Source organism: Panthera onca, chromosome A3 (assembly GCF_046562875.1).
Source record: "Panthera onca isolate mPanOnc1 chromosome A3, mPanOnc1 haplotype 2, whole genome shotgun sequence".
NCBI lineage: Eukaryota > Metazoa > Chordata > Mammalia > Carnivora > Felidae > Panthera > Panthera onca.
The window spans coordinates 3,454,116-3,472,199 of NC_138341.1; positions in this window are offsets into that span (position 1 = coordinate 3,454,116).

Consider the following 18,084-nt stretch of genomic DNA (forward strand, 5'->3'; position numbering starts at 1 on the left):
TGAGAGATGCCACAGTTGTATTTTTAGAAAATCCGAATGAATCTAGAGTTAATTAATAGAATTAATAAATCAAATGAGGATGGATCCAGGATACGATGCCAAATACTGGAAGTAATTTTTTTTTACCTTCTTTATTTTTATTTTTTTTAGAGAGAGAGTGTGTGTCGAGCAGGGGGGAGAGGTGGAGGAAGAGGAGGAGGGGGAGAGAGAAAGAAAGAGAGAGACAGAAAGAGAGAGAGGAGAGAATCTCAAGCAGCCTCCGTGTTCAGCGGGAACAGACATGGGGCTTGATCCCACGACCCTGGGATCATGACCTGAGCGGAAATCAAGAGTCAGACGCTGGGCCGCCTGAGCCACCCAGGTGTCCTGGAAGCAATTTTAGTTCTATAAGCAGAAACACAAGATTGGTAATAAATGTTTAAAAAATGTTTTTAAAAAATTAAAGAATATGAGATATATTCTCTCTGTCTGTTTTCTCTTTAAAACTCATCAGCCCTTTGATAGCCATTGCCTAGAGCCACTAATTATTAGATTTTTACTTCCACTGGCATTTTATTTCTACTTATGTGACTATTAGCTGCAGTTTTTCCATAAAGACACATTTCCGCTCATCAACTATTTGCTTACCCGGAGCTACTGTTTATTTTTTTAAATACATGGTACATTTAAAAAAAAAAAAAAAAAAAAAAAATATATATATATATATATAGAGAGAGAGAGAGAGAGAGAGAGAATGAGTGGGGGAAGAGCAGAGAGAGAAGGAGAGAGAGAATCCCAAACAGGCTCCACGCTGTCAGCGCAGAACCTGGTGCGGGCGGGGGGGGGGGGGGGGGGGGCGCGATCTCACGCGCTGTGAGATCATGACCTGAGCTGAAACCAAGAATCAGACACTTAACTGGCTCGGCCACCCAAGTGCCCTTGAGCTACTGTTTAAACAGGAAAAGCGGCAAGAACGTTTGCTCTATTTTTTTTAATTACTAGTTACAGTCAACGAGTTGGTTCCACAGAATCTTCTAGAGGTTACAAATGAGTTTAAGTAATTATTATTATGCGTTCATATTTAAAACCATGTAATGTGTTTAAGTCATGGGAGTGTTTCATTGCTGTTATTTTATTTTTATTTTTTTAAGATGGTGAATGTGTCTTTGGCCCGTCAGGAGAGGACATTTTGTGAAGATTGATCTAAAATTCGGGGAAAAACGCTTAAAACTCCTGTCTGAACGATTGCCAGGCAGCCTACTTTAGAACACATCTGTTCTGTACATTTGCACCTCGGCTTCTGGTTCCTGCTCTTGCCTCTTGGCAGTGTGTTTTCACCACTGCACACGTGTTTACCCCACACCTCTCTACCTGTCCCCAAGTGGTCTGTCACTGGAATGAGGGCCTCAAAGAGGGGCATGCTGGGAGGGACTGTGTGTTTAAATTTAGTACAAGCGAGCAGATATAATCCTAAGTAACAGTGAAAATCAAAACTAAAAGAGAGAGCCCACACCAGGACCCAGGAAAAACGATAGCATCTACCATCTGAGAGGCGAGACATTAGATCCTGGGTCTCAGTCAGGGGCCATCTTGTCCCCCAAGGGGGGGCGCTGCAATATGAGAGACATTTTGGTTGTCACACCTGAGTGTGGGTGGCCCTGATACCTGGTCAGTGGAGGCGAGGGACACCGCCGAACGTCCTGTAAGGCACAGATCAGCCCCGCCACACAGAATTATGTCAGTAGCACCAAAGCTGAGAATCCTTCGTATAGACAGATGCTAAATCTGAGCTCCAGAGCCACGATGAGCAGCATAGACGGCCGAAAGGTGAAAAAAGACCGGCAAACAGAAGAAGAGAGCTAAGATCCCACCGTAATGCCGAGTTGGGTCTGCAGCTGGACAGGCACAGCATGGCAGGCTACGAACTTGTTTGTCCATCTGGCTTCTCTACTTTCCCTTCTTATCCTGGACAGCTGGGACTCATGCTGCCTGCTGGAGATACGAGGAAGAGTGCGGGGGAACCTGTATCACGGGGTTTCTGTTGCTGAGGATCCTCCAAAGCATGGGATGGTCTTTGGGGCTCTCGATACACAAAAGCACAGACGGCCGGTTCTGCGGGCTTCCGGTCTGTTGTGGCTCACAGTTTTTTGCAGAAGCCAAAGTGAATTGGTGCCTTTGAGTAGATATGATATGACAGGGACATTGCTTGACATGGTAACTTATTTTATGAGATAAATACAAATCACACGGCAGAGCAAAGTAGTCATAACTTCGTTTGCTAAAGAGGCATGAATCCAGTATTAATCACAGAATCCCCCCCCCTTATAATTTTTCAGAATGAACGAGAATTGCATTTAAAGTTTGTTGTGAATATTTAATGGCTAATTGAGGTACTGTGTCGATTTGGTGCTGCTGTGACACAAGCAGTGTAGGCTTTTTTGAAGAAAAGCCGAGAAAAAAAAACCACATAGAATTTATGATGTGTCTGAATTATATTTTATTATACTCATCCTTTCATTTTTTATGAAAATGAATTTGTCCCGACTTTATCAAAAGTGCCAAGTTAGATATCTGATATGCCTAATGTTCATGCAGAGTAAAATTTTCACTTCTACTTTTTAAACTGTATTCTAGAGATAGAGAATGGCTCTTCCCATACGTTATAAGGAGTTGCAGGGAAAAAAACAAACACACCAAACAAAGCATCTTTGTGAGATACAGTGGAGGTCCCCAGGTACCATTTTCATTGGTTAGGTCAGATTTTTCTCCATATTTAACTTTATGAATTAATGGTGTCTCATGAGTAGTTTTAGGTAGCATAGGAATTTAATTTACTCTAAATTTAATCTTAAGTAGCATATCACCATTCTATTTAATTTTCGTCGTCATGGAACGATGCATAGTAGAAAAACCTGTTTGTTACCTCAAACTGAAGATTTTGACGGTGATACCAAAATTTCCTTTCCGAGTGAAACTGCCAAAGCACAAAGCAGTGGTTCTAATTAAAGACACCTATTAAATAGGTGACCTTACTCAGTGCTCTGAAACACGACACTGCTGGCCACATGTGGTTAATGAGCGCTGGAAAGGCGACTACAGGAATCTGCTGAAATAGTATTTTTGCTATCCTGGATGATATAAAATTTCTATTGAAAATGAATCATCCAGGGGCGCCTGGGTGGCTCCGTCGGGTAAGCGTCCGACCTCAGCTCAGGTCATGATGGCACGGTCTGTGGGTTCGAGCCCCGCGTCGGGCTCTGTGCAGACGGCTTGGAGCCTGGAGCCCGCCTCGGATTCCGTGTCTCCTCTCTCTGCCCCTCCCCTGCTGGCACTCTGTCTCTGTCTCTCTCTCAAAAATAAACCTTAAAAAATATTTAAAAAAAAAATAGGAAAAAGAAAATGAGTTATCTGTTTGTTTAATCTTTTTAATGCATCTACTAGAAAACTTAACACAACGTGTGTCTCTTGCATTACATTTCTAAGCCGTAGCCCCGCTCTTGATCTCAACAAAGCACAGACCGTGGGGGCGGTGCCCCAGACCTGATGTTGGGGAAATGCTGGTCTAAAGTAAATGATGCCCCAGATCACAGGCACAGAAAGTCTATCCTCAAGGATGGGCTGAGGGACATCAATGGATCCCTGTTGCTCATCAACTCACCCATTAATCCAGGGTCACAGAGGATGCTTCCGGATCCTGCCTTGAAGTAAGTCACTGCAGGTGATAGGATGCTTGTCTTGGAACCACTTCTTAATCCTGCTCCTCACCCTGCTGGCGCTCTCCTGTCACCGTGGCCAGACCGGTGTGCCTCCAAGCCATTGTCGGCACTGGATTTTCCTGTCACCAGCCAGGGAACACCACCAGGATGGCCGATGCTATCTGAACTCTGGCTCCGAGAACACTCCACAAAACACCTTCACTTCGCCTCAGCCGTTTTCTCTTATTGGCTCCCCGTGACCCTTGAGAGGACGGCGTCATGTCTCTGCCTCTAGCTATTTGGGGTTTGGATGGTTTTCCCTGTTTAGCCACATGGTGATTTAGCAACCTTGTGGTTTGCGGTTCCCTCCCCAGCTCTGTTCCCTCGGATTCTTGGCTCTCTCACACGTGGCAATGTGTGAGAATAGACGGCAGCCCAAGGGTCTTTAACTCTAACAGGGATGGCGGGTGTCAACGTCAGCAGTGCCATATTGGGACAGTGGAGAACATATTTGGAAACATCTAGTAAACATCTGCCAAAAAAATCAGATGGAGAAGGTTTTCCTTCCATACACACGATGGTGGGTCATTTTGCTTTGTTTCCTGTTGGAGGAAAAACAATTCTATGATATCAGAACGGTACGTCCACAGAACTGTTCCCTGAAATAATGCGCTTCTAAAGGTTTCCCTCTGCATCGTGGTGGTGAAACAGCTTCATCGACTTCACGAGGATTTGCAAAGTTGGAGAGTGAAGGACAAGTGTGAAGGGCCACCGTGTATTTTGCGACAAAGCCCAACCAACACGGCAGCTGGCTGGCGCTCATGCTATTTTGAATTCATCAGTTCCTTCGTACACCCTGTGCCCCCCTCCAAAGGTCAGCTTCCTTACTCGACGCCCAGTTTCGAATCGCCAAGATAACTTTCAAGGGGTTATCTGGTCCAAGTGACTCATTTCTCGCACGGCTTACAGTCAGGGTGGCGCTTGAACTGTATAAATTATGGAAAGGAGCACTTTAAGGAACAATCAAATCAGCAGCTTTGCAGGAAATCTGGGAGTGTGCCGCTCCAAGGTAAGCATCAAAAACACGGATTACCACCTGCCAGCCCCTTCTCCGTGATCGGTTACCGCACAGTGTATGCTCTGGACAGCATTTCCCAGTCTACACCAGAGCAAGCAACTCCCTCTCCCAGGTCCCATCTTAATCACAACCGGAGGCACTTTTCAGAAATTGAAGGTGCAAATCCCCCACATACCCTGTCGGAATTTAGGGAAAGAGAATCGAGAAGTAATCGGTGTTACTTTTTACCGCCGTGAAGTCAGTGCATCTTCAATGTCTTGTTTTGCAACAAAAGTCTGATTTTGCCTCAAGCCCAGCCTCACCTTGTAACACAAATGGAAATAAATATTTCATGTGATGGAGGTGCCTGGGTGGCTCAGTCAGTTAAGCGTCGAACTTCGGCTCAGGTCATGATCATAGGGTTTGTGGGTTCGAGCCCCGCGTCGGGGCCTGTGCTGACGGCTCGGAGCCTGGAGACTGCTTCGGATTCTGTGTCTCCCCCTCTCTCCTGCCCCTCCGACACTTGTGCTCTCTTTCTCTATCTCTCAAAAATAGATAAACATTCAAAAATTTTTAAAAAACATGTCATGTGATGTTTACCATGGAAGGGAGTAGAGCCCTAATAGCTAGCTAGCTAGCCAGCTACCTACCTACTTAACTATCCTTTTTTTATACTAATTAAGTTAAGGACCCACCGTAAAGTTTACCAAATGCTTTGAGAGATCCTATAGTATGTTCTTTCACAATGAAAAAAACAAAACAAAACAAAACAGGAATCTTTAGAGCTACTCTTATATCTGGAAACATTTTTCTCTCCTTTTCTCAGGGGAAGCATATTCACACAAAGCGTCTTAGTGTAGACTTAGTTTAGAAGTATTTGCTGTTTTCCCCAGATAAAATACACTAGCGTTTTCCTCAATAATTTGAGACTCCTACTTACATGGCTATAGTTTCCGATTGCTATTCACTTTGGGCTCTGAGAGTAAGCCACTAGCCCACGGATGTCTCAGCAGGTGCACACAGGGACCCTTTCGCACGGGGTCGGTGGGAGCTACTGCAGGCACCAGAGCAGGCCAGCTCTGCGGCGTTTCTGCTTTCTGTACAGCCTCACAGCCTCGTCTGCCGATGCTTCCAGGAACAGAAAGCCCGCTCCAGAGTTTACACAGGGCAGCGGTGGTCACTCGGCGTCTCCTTATGCTTCTTCCTTAGGGGAACCACCTGCTCTCTGTTTTATTCTGTGAATCGTAGCCAGCCCGGCACAAATAATTGCAAGGAAAGCACCCAGTGAACACACGGCACCAGGCCAACCAGCACACTCTGAACAGCCTAAGGAAGCCTTACAATGGATTTCAGGGCCAATGGGTCACGGACGCCCCCCTCTTGCCACATTGTTGATCAATCCAGTCCATTCTCCTTGACCTCATCTTTGCATTTCACAAGGCCTGGAGACGCGTGCCTCTCGCCAGCACACTCCTCTCTGTTAACCGGACGGCAGGCCCCGGGCCAGCCCCGTACATCTGATCCGAGCATAATGAGGCAGGAAGCTGCCAATGGCCGGGGGCTGCGGCGCGTCCAGGACTGATGGGCATTTCATTTGGGGGCTCCCAGGGGCCCGCCTGCGTCTCTGGGTTCATGTATTTATTCCAGGCACTCGCATTTCTCATCTGTGATCTTCCCGCCGTATGCATGATGGGAAACACAGTCCCTGCAAGAAAAACTCTCCAGGTAGTTTTAGTGTGAGTCCTTGCAGGGGCCCTTGGGCTGGGCGGGGAGAGGGCAGGACTGATGGTGAAATGTGTTTCTCTGGGAATCGAGAGACCAGAAGGCTTGTCCCCAGGGCTGCTCCCCTGGCCTCTCTCTGTCCAAGATAAGAGCTGCCTCCTCTTGGGAAAGGCCTGGCTTTGGCTTGATATCCTTTACCTGTAGGCTCACCATTGGCACAGGAGCTGAGGATGACGTGCGCCCCGTGTGAATGTGTGCTCATGAGGGGTCGCCAGGGTGCGGGCTGGGCTCACGAGGGGTCAACCAGGGTGCGGGCTGGGCTCATGAGGGGTCACCAGGGTGTGCGGGCTGGGCTCACGAGGGGTCACCAGGGTGCGGGCTGGGGCAGCTAAATTGCACAGCACGTTAAAAACTCAAAAGTGTGCAGTTTTTAAATCATTGAAGGGCACGTGTCAACATCGAGTTTGAATGCTCTTCAAAATCGTCCTCGCCATAGCAGGACAAAAGCACATCTATTCGCGTGCATGAAAGGACAAAACCTTCCTCTTTGGATGTCCAATATATAATTTTTCCAACTTTTCCTTCTAAGGAGAACGTGCATTGAAATGCACAGAAAACACATCTTAGGTACCAGCGGAAACAAGGGAATCGGTTCATTATCAGGCAAAACAGGTAGACCTTCAATAAAGCGTTTCTTTCCTCTGATACCTTTGACAGTAAAAGACGGGAGTGGACAAAGCGTGTTCCAGTCGGGCTTTAGGCATTTCTCCTAATTGTAGCAACAAAGCATAAGTATGCATTTCTGGAAGAAACCAATCCCGAAATCCTTCCCGAAAAGGGTGGAGCTGTATAGGGCAGCGGAAGCCGGCCCTCGCCTGCCACATCTCTGTTGTCCACACATGACACACACGTGTGTGCAGGTAGTATGTGTGAACGCACACGCACAGAGCAGCTTAGAGCATTCGGACATCACGTTCTAGAACCTGCAGCTGTCGGGACTCCACACAGGGGCCAGCTGGAGGGAGAGCACTGACAGGCAAAGCCTTGCTGATTCAGACCCAGGTGTAGGGCGGCTGCCCTAGAGGCAGCATCTTGGTGCTTTCAGACCCGTGTGCAAAACCTCACCACCTGCTTAGCCGGGGCGGGGGGGGCGCACAGCATGTTCAACTCTCAGCCTCATTTAAACATTGACTTTTTATGCTGCTTTTTGCATCACGAATTCAAAGTGGACATTTCATCCGAGGCCCGGCTTTGCCATTCGTGTGCAGACCAGGGAAAGCCGTCTCTTGGTATCTGGGGCAAATCTCAGAGTTGAACGTGATGCCAGATCCTTATTCGAGCCGAGGTTTACCCTATGCTCAAAATCACAGCTTTCCTTCTTCCGTGATGTGAATCAGTGGAACACGAGCCCAGGGTCTTTCATGAATATTTCAACAACGAAAGCGTGGCAGAAACAACGAAAGACACAGGCAGAAGAACATGTGATTCATAACCAGAAGACTGAGTCCCTCTTGGAAAGAAGGAAGGAAACGTTTCATCTCAGTCCAAAGAGAGAAGAAATACCATGTCTTACGCTAGAAGGTTGACTTGACTATCGTAAGGATGTTGTGAATAGAAGAAGCTCTTGATTCAAGAAGGGGTTCCGCATGGTGTGATGAATCATTCCCCAACATAAATGGGAGAATTTTTTTCTTAAAATTTTTTTAATGTTTATTTATTTTTGAGAGAGACAGAGACAGGATGTGAGTGGGTTAGGGGCACAGAGAGAGGGAGACACAGAATCCGCAGCAGGCTCCAGGCTCCGAGATGTCAGCACAGAGCCCGACGGGGGCTCTAGCCTACCAACTGTGAGATCAGGACCTGAGCCGAAGTCGAATGCTCAACGGACTGAGCCACCCAGGCACCCCGCCCTGAGAGAATTTTTTTTCTTTATGATAGAAATCACTTTAATGCCTTCTCATTTAATCCTTAGGGAAAGTGACACTGCCTTGTGTCCAGCACAATAAAGGGTAGAGGTTGTCCCTCAGACGCAAGCTTAGAATTCGTGTTATGGAAAATGTATGGATGGCCTAGGCAGAACTGCCTAATTTCCTCAGTAATTAGATGTAGAGACATCTAATCACTTACCCAGTCAATAGATAGCAATTCCATTATTCAGAGGCAACATGGACATCAGTAAAATCCAAGCCTTCGTGACTTAGCTCATGAATTTAACTCATTTTGCCCTCAATTTGCTGGTTTATGATGAATTAGCCTGCTGAAAATGCATGTGAGCAAACTGCTTGGGTATTTCTAAATTGCTACAATTTCTGTTAAAGGTGATTCGTCTCCATAGTTTTAAGGACTAAGGGAACGGAAAGAAAAGAAAATATCCTCACCTTCTTCAGGATTTATTAAGTGAAAGGCTATTAAGAAAAACTGTCCGAGTATCAGGTTTCTACTACTATGCACCCGATTCTGCATAACGTACTCTGAGATAAATAACCTCCTTTAATCTTTACGATAGACCAAGAGAGCTGAGATTTAGACGTGGGTTTGCCTCTGAATGTGAGATCTTGGACGAGAATTACCTCTTGGCTTCCCTCAAACGTATTTAAGTGCCTCTACTAGACACACATGTTAATGCAGAAACAACACTGAATCAGATGAAAAGTTTCTCACCTGTTAGCCAAAAAACTCAAGAACTTAAGACTGAGTCGGTTAAAAATCCTAAATAGATCTTATAAAAACACCATTATGTGGCACCTGGGGGGCTCGGTCATTTAAGCATCTGATGCTTGATGTTGACCCCAGGACATGATCTCAGGGTTCTTCAGCTCTCTCTCTCTCTCTCTCTCAAAATAAATTAATAAAAACTTAAAGATAAATAAATAAATCAAAATGAATAAAATATTTTTAAAATACCATTTATAGGGATCTTATAAAATACTAGAAATATCCAAGAACACTCATAAAAAAAATCAGTAGTGTACTCTGTACTCTGTACTCAAGTAACAACACGGTGAAAAGATGGCTTAATTTTCATAAGGTAGACAGAGAGGGAAGAAGTAAGAAAAGAGATCCCTCTTCCCCAGCTGTGTATGGTGGGTGTTGGGAGCAGAGACAAACTCCCACAGACCTCAAATATCTATTACAAAGGCATTCTTTAAATAATCATTTGGTACTAGCGTATAAGTGGAGAAACACAGTAATGAACTAAGATAGGAATTTCAGACAGAATTTTACATACCAAGTAGGATTCAGTAGGTATTTCAACGCAAAGGTAAAAATACATCTTATTTATTTTTTAAGTTTATTTATTTATTTTGAGAGAGAGAGAGAGAGCATGAGCAGGGGAAGGGCAGAGAGAGAGAGAGAGAGAGAGAGAGAGAGAGAATCCCAAGCAGGCTCTGCACTGTCAGTGTGGAGCCCGATGTGGGGCCCAAACTCACGAACCATGAGATCATGACCTGAGCCAAAATCAAGGCCGGACGCTTAACCAGATGAGCCACCCAGGCACCCCTACATATGCATCTTATTTAATAGGTGGTATTGGATTCCAGAGAATCCTACAGAAAAAGTGACAAAGTCGTCTTCACTGTCTCATGCCAGCCTCAAAATAAAAAGTAGCCAAAGCTATGGTTTCGACGACAAAACGTAAAACTCTAAACGTACTTCAGAAAAAGATTTAAATCAGTACATAATATTAGAATACGGTAAGTCCTTTTAAATACGACCGCAGGAAGCACGAAAATTAATGGCAAACTCGACTATGTAAAATTGTATCAGCAAAAAGTCAAACAAGTAACAACACGGTGAAAAGATGGCCTAATTTTCATAAGGTAGACAGAGAGGGAAGAAGTAAGGAAAGAGATCCCTCTTCCCCAGCTGATTGGGAGTAGCCGCTCTGAGGTCCCTTGCTGGGGCCAAGGGCACCTGCTTGAAGGATGATAGCACCTTTCCCAAACTGTGTGCTTGCTGGGCTGCGGTCATGTGTGTGACCAGCCTGCTCCGTGCTCCAGGGAAATGTGTGGCCGGGGAGCTGCCGGGAAATCTTGGGCGTCTTTCGCGGTGTGCGGGGGCGTGTGCCATCTTAGAAACTGGTCCCTTTCTCTTCCCTGAGGATTTCTGAAAGCATGACCCGTGGGGAAGAGACGCAAGCCAGGAGGGTGAGTAGAAGCCGTGGTTAGCATGCGGGCTGTTAATGGGGAAGTCTGCATTCCTGCTCTCTCTGGATCTTGAAGAAGGTGGAAAAAAACGTGGGGACCCCACGGCTCCAGAAAGTGCCCCGCAGTGGAAAGAGGCAGTGGGAAAAGTGTTAGTGCTTCTTCAAGGGAGGTTGGGCACCCCGGCTTCTGGCGGGAGTCAAAGGAATATGGAACCCTTTGGACGGGGTCCTTGGTAACAAGAGAGTAAGGGTGAATTGAACACCTTTCCTCAAACCCACACGCACCATTTGTGGAAAGCACCTTTTCCACAGAGGCCAGCTGTGCCAACCACAGTGCGAAGCAGCCCAAAAACCACGGCTGGTTTCCGCAAAGACAGTGCGGTAAGCCATTGGGACACTCACCGGGATGTATCGGCCGGCCACAGGGGAGAACCGTGTCCCCTCTCCTCTTCCGTCCTCTGAGTCCCAGCTCTTGAGGGCTGGAATCAGAAGACGAAAGAAAGAAGGTCACATATATCAAGGAGTTCTTCCTGCTTTCGGCTGAGACAGGGGAGGCGTGAGAGGCCCCTGTGACCCTTTCTGTGTGGACCCCTGAGCCAAAGGTCAGTTGTGAACCCAGAGGATGGGAGGAGGTGAGGCCGAGATTAGTACAGCTCCCAACTGGACATTTTGGTACTGAGAAGTCATACGCCTTGCCCAAGGGAGAGGGAGTCTGACAACCTGTGTCAGTGGACGGGAAAAAAATCCTGATCGCACACGGCCAGATTCCAGTCGTTGAATGAACGAGTGTCTCTCTGTATATAGACATGTTCACACCCATGCGTGTCCCTTTTTGTTTAAACACAAGCCCCTCAAACAATTAAAAAACATAAATATAAGTACAATGGAATATTGTTCACCCGAAGAGGAATAAAATCTTGCCGTTAGCAATGACATGATGGATCTAGACGATATAATGCTGGGTAAAACAGGTGAGTGCGAGAAGGACAAATACCACATGACTCACTCATATGTAGAATTCAAGAAGCAAAACAAGTGAACAACAACAAAAAGAGAGAGACAAACCACAAAGAGACTCTTAACTATAGAGAATAAACAGATGGCTACCAGAGAGGAGGTGGGGGGTGGGGGGCATGGGTGAAACAGGTGATGCGGACCAAGAATATCCTCATCACAATGAACACAGCTTAATGTATACAATTGTCGAATCATGTTGACCACCTGAAATTAATATAAAATTGTGTGTAGGGGCGCCTGGGTGGCTCAGTCGGTTGAGCGTCGGACTTCGGCTCAGGTCATGATCTCGTGGTCCGTGACTTCTCGAGCCCCGCGTCAGGCTCTGTGCTGACGGCTCGGAGCCCGGAGCCTGTTTCGGATTCTGCGTCTCCCCCTCTCTGCTCCTCCCCCACGCACGCTCTGTCTCTCTCTCTGCCAAAAATAAATAAACATTAAAAAATTTTTTTTAAATATAAAGTTGTGTGTCAATTAGGCTAAAATTAAAAAAAAAAACATTAAAAATAAAGTAATTAAATAAAAAGAAGTGAATCAGGAAAACATCACCCAAGTGAAAATTAACACCTTAAACCATGAGTCAGTAAATGTTTCCTCTGAAGGGCCAGTTAGTAAATATTCTGGGTTTTGCAGGTTGCACAAGGTCTCTGCCACATGTATTTTCTTTGCATCTTTCCGAACCAACTTTTAAAATTGTGACAGTCATGTTTAGTTTGACGGTCAATCAGCAGCAAGCTTCAGGCTCAATTTGGCAAGTGGGCAGTCTACTAGAGTGGAAGTAGAGAGAAGAAACAGCCTTGTGTGCCTGGGGCGGGGCTCAGTCGCTTAAGTGTCTGGCTCTTGATTCAGGCTCAGGTCATGATCTCACGGTTCGTGAGTTTGAGCCCCGAGTCAGGCTCTGCACTAACAGCGTGGAGCCTGGTTGGGATTCTCTCTCTCCTTGTCTCTGACCCTCCCTCACTCGTACTCTCTCTCTCTCTCTCTCTCTCAAAAATAAATAAATAAACTTAAAAAAAACAGAGAGCAATCAAAGAGCAGTGTTGGGGAAAAATCTCAACTCCACAATATTGAATGTAGCCTTTTTAAGAAATTATGACTTCCTACAAAAAAAAAAAAGGGTGATAATAAATTTTAATAAAATTAACGCTGGCATGTGAAGAAAGGGATGGCTCTTTGATGCTAAAGCCCCAGTGGCAGCCGGGGACAGCACAGCCCGGGGTGAGAATCTGCAAGGTTTGGGCAAGACTTTTAAACATGTTTTTGACAGTTTTGTTGAGGTATAATTGATATACCAAAACATTAATAAACCTCATACATTAAATATTGTTAAAATGTCCACATACCAAAAGCAATCAGCTGATGTAGTGCAACCTCCATCAACACACCAAAGCTGTGCAGGTCAGAAATAGAAGCAGAAATTCTAAAATTCATATGGAACTCCAAAAAACCCTGACTAGCCAAAGTTATGTCTAGAATAAGAAAACTGACCTTACAGGCATCGTGTGTCCTGATTTCAAAGTATATTAGAGAGCCACAGCAATTAAACAGTATGGTTCTGCTGTGCGGACAGACATGCAGACCCACGGGACGGAACAGAAGCACTTTCTGGGCTGTACACGGGTGGCTTGGCCAGTGGGACACAGACGCACTGTGGTTAGACACAGGGAAGCATTTCCCCAGTTTGGGTGGCCTCTCACCAACTGCTTCTTAAATTCTCAGGTGCCTTGCGGGATCAGTCGGTTGAGCATCCGACTTCCGTTCAAGTCATGATCTCAAGGTTCATGGGTTCAAGCCCCGCGTCGGGCTCTGGGCTGACGGCTCAGAGCCTGGAGCTTCAGATTCGCGTCTCCCTCTCTCTCTGCCTCTCCCCTGTTTGCACTCTGTCTCTCTGTCTCTCAAGAATAAACTTTAAAAAAATATGTAAATTTTCCCTATGCTACAAAACTGACATCAAACAAAGTCTACGGTCTTGCAAATAACATTTCTTTGTCACTACCTTTATTTTCCGTCAGTAAACGAGCAAGCGCGACCTCACAATGTCAGAGGACAATTAGGACGCATCATTAGAACCAGCACCATGGTTCTGTGGACTCTCTTCCAGGAGTGTGGTGGGGGCTTCTGTCAGCCATCCCACCCCCCACCATCCCCCCTCCCCCCTGCCATCTCTCCTCCCCCTGCCATCCCCCTCCCCGCCATCCCCCTGCCATCCCCCTCCACCATCTCCCCTCCCGCTGCCATCCCCCCGCAATTCCCCCTCCCCCACCATCCCCCCACCATCTCCCTCCACCATCTCCCCTCCCCCCGCCATCCCCCTCCCCCACCATCCCCCGCCATCCCCCTCCCCCCACCATCCCCCTTTTCTGCACCAAGGTTTGCTGGCCCAACCTGTGCCCAGAGGCAGTTACCCTCAGTGGAGACTCAGGCAAAAGCAGCTACCCCTCAGCTGTTCACGTCTCTGAAAGCCAAACTTGGACTTGACCGCAGGCTCCACGCAGGTCAAGTTCATCTGCGTCTCAGGATTGTCCCGGCCCAGCCAGCCTGCTCGTCCCGAAACACGGCAGGTTTTTGACAAATGACAAAAGACATCTCTCTGTTGCCTGCTGCCCTGGGAATGCCCACAGAACATTCTGGGAAGTTTAAGTGCAGAACAAAAGTGCACCACACGGTCTTACAGTCTGCCTTTTTAATTGGAATCTATTTTTATGCTCTTCATCACGTGTTCCGTGTTTGTCTAGTTCGCGGAGCACTTTGTTTTGAGTAAAGAGTAATGGGCTGTGTGAAGCCTTTTGGGGCAGCTCCCTCTCTTTGCACACACCCGGTCCTTGCAGGCAGATTCTACCTCCAAGGATAGACCCTCACGAGGCCCATCCACATCCTCTCAGCCTTCCTGGGCAAGAAGGCCTGGAAGCTGGAAGGAACACCAGCGAGAGGGCTTTGGTTTTTGGTGATTCTTTGAGAGACAGAAGGAGAGAGAGAGTACCCTTTCTGCCTTTGGGAACCGTCCCCTAAGATGGGATGTGGGAGTGTGTGGTCACTTTGCGACCATGAGGACCGTGAGAACAAGGCGTGGGTGAAGGTCACCGTGCTAACAAGAGCAGAAAGAACCTTAGGAAATGTGGGTCATCGCTGAAATCTGTAGGCAGGGTGCAACGCCCCTGCCTCCACATGCCTTTGAAGTCCATGTATGTGTTTAGGGCTAAGCCACTTCTCAGATAATCTGCTACACACAACTGTATTAAAGAAAAAGCTAATCACTCGTATGAGGACTTTAAGACACAGAACACATGAACGCAAGGGAAAGGAAGCAAAAATAACATAAAAAACAGGGAGGGGAATAAAACAGAAGAGACTCTTAAATATGGCGAACAAACAGAGCGTTACCGGAGGGGGTGTGGGAGGAGAGAGGGGCTAAATGGGGAAGGGGCACTAAGGAATCTACTCCTGAAATCACTGTTGCACTGTATGCTAACTAACTTGGATGTAATTTAAAAAAATAAAATTCAATTAAAAAAAATAAAAAGTTAAAAATTGTGTCTAAAAACCTTCAATCCTGTTCCCTGAAAGGAGCTAGCATTATATCCTACTGTGTACAATTCAATAGTTAGACGACTGTATTCCTTCAAATTCATTCATTCACATACACTTGAAAATGTGGATTTATCTTTCATTTATTTTTACAGAAACAATGCCATACTCTACACAATATCCCATCATTTGCCTTCCCAGTTTATATGGCTATGCCTTAAGGCCAATGGATACAGAGATAATCCATTTTAAACACCTGTATATAATTCCGTAATATGAATATAATTTTTTTAATGTTTATTCATTTATTTTTGGGTGAGAGAGAGAGCACGGGGAGAGAATGGGGAGGAACAGAGAGAGGGAGATACAGAATCCGAAGCAGGTTCCAGGCTGTGAACTATCAGCACAGAGCCCGATGAGGGGCCGAACCTACGAAGTATGAGATCGTGACCTGAGCCGAAGTAGGACGCTTAACCACCTGAGCCACCCAGGCGCCCCCTCTATGAATTTAATATGAAAGAACACATTTGTTCAATCCTTTCCTACTGGCAGATATGGTAACAAACATCCTCATACACATATCCTCACACCTGCTGCACCAATATCTGCAACAGAGTTCACCGAAACGGTATTGCAGAGTCGAAAACTAGGTGCATTTTCTAGTTTAATACTTACTGCCTTTAAGGAGGCCTTTCTCAAAGGATAAATGGAACCTCATGATCTTCCTAGGTTTCTATCTTGTTTCTTCATGTGTTTGTGAGTACCTCGGGCAGAATCAACCTTTTCTTAATACTCTTTCCGCTGGTTCCTTGCAAACACCAGCAGGCAACAACGATCATGGCTGCTGTGCTATGATCGCCCCATTTCTGTCATCACCCTTACCATCCCTTGTGGGTCAGCCACTGAAATAAGTATACTTTTAAAATTTGCAAGCATCCTACTTGTATTTCCAAATCTTAAATGTCCTGTGTGGGGTGCCTGGGCGACTCGGTTAAGCACCCGACTCTTGATTTCGGCTCAGGTCATGATCTCACCGTTGGTGGGTTGGGCCCTGCATAGGGCTCCGTGCTGAGTGATGATCCTGATTGGGATTCTCTCTCTCCCTCTCTCTGTTCCTCCCCCTGCTCACACGCTCTCTCTCTGTCTCTCAGAATAAATAAACACAGAGGCGCCTGGGTGGCTCAGTCGGTTACGCGTCCGACTTCGACTCACGTCATGATCTCACGGTTCGTGAGTTCGGTCCCCGCGTTGGGCTCTGTGCTGACAGCTCAGAGCCTGGAGCCTGCTTCGGATTCTGTGTCTCCCTCTCTCTCTCTTCCCCTCCCCCCGCTCATGCTCTGTCTCTCAAAAAATAAAGAAACGTTAAAAAATTGTTATAAAATAAATAAGTAAACAAGAAAAAATACAATAAATAAAATGGCCACTGTTACACTGCTGTGCCTAATGTCAAAAGCCATTCTTCCTTGAGTATCCATGGCTGGCCATGCACAAATGGATCATCATGGAAGTGACCCTTCACGTTGTCCCTCCCTTTAAAAAAGCCTCACCACACACCAAAATGCATAATTTGGGAGAGGTACATAAGCATACTTACCTGACATCATCATGAGGATGATGTGAGGGGGAAAAAAAAAATGTTTAGAAGCCCATTGTAAATCATAACTCCAAATTGAAAGAAGATGCATTGTTTTTAATATTTTCTCCTCGATCAATATATCGTTATATTGAGCACACAGAAATAGCCCCTTAACCCATTAGATCTATTCTAGTGGTCTGATGTACTAATACGATCCTGTTGGGCTATCAACTTAGTATGGTATCATCCATGTGCTGGTTTCTAATCAATCATGACCCTCTTACTCTGAGATCTCTCAGAAAATTTGAAAGTATGTTTGACTTCGTCCCCGGAATGCTACTTCATAGAGCCCCAGAGTGAATATCACACGGCCAGCGCTCACAACAATCTTCCAAAACAGAATTCAGCGGAGGCACTTTCTGGAGAAATAAGCTCACGATATCGAAGTATGTAACATCCCGGTGGGTGGGTCTGAGGCAGGAGGAGCCCGGACACTTGGAAAGGTAGAGGGAGTGACCTCCAGCAATGCGATTTAGAGCACACTTCAGAAGACGTGTGTCACTCGGCTCGATGCGCCAGAGGCAGACGGTGGTCTAAGAGATGGGTTGTCTCGGGCAGGTGTTTGATGCAAGGCAAATAAATGGCAAGGCCAGTTTGTAATCCGCCTGGATATCAGTGTTCTCTGAACTCCACTCCAAAAAGGCGGTGGGGAGGACAAATAGAAGACGACTTATTTTTCTTATTACTGCTTGAGCTGCTGTCACAGGGCAGGTACCCGCCCCGTAACATCATTCTCGCGTCCTGGACTTCTGCACATGGTGCGCAATTCATAAACCATTGTTTATCACTTGTTATCGTCATCATGATATGCTTTCAGTCCGCGACCTTGGAAAACGTTAACGGACCCGAACCCCATGTCTCTGACTGGGGACTGAAGTTTGAACAAATGGTCTATTTCGCGGTTTTATTTCTGATTTAGTCAAATAATTAGCTTTATTTTAAGATTAAATTAAAAAAAAAAAAAAAACAACCTGGGAAGTATGGCCAATTCAGACTCAGGTAACAGAATAAAACAGGACATCTTACATTAAAAAAAAAAAATTAGTGTTTATTTTTTGAGAGAGAGAGAGAGAGCACACACACGTACAAGTGGAGGAGGGGCAGAAAAGAGAGAGGCACAGAATTCAAAGCAAGCTCCAGGCTCAAATGGCCCAATGTGAAAGATTTATGGAAGGGTTTTATTAAAAATCAGCAACAGGGGCGCCTGGGTGGCTCAGTCGGTTAAGCGGCCGACTTCGGCTCAGGTCATGATCTCACGGTCCGTGAGTTCGAGCCCCACGTCGGGCTCTGTGCTAACAGCTCAGAGCCTGGA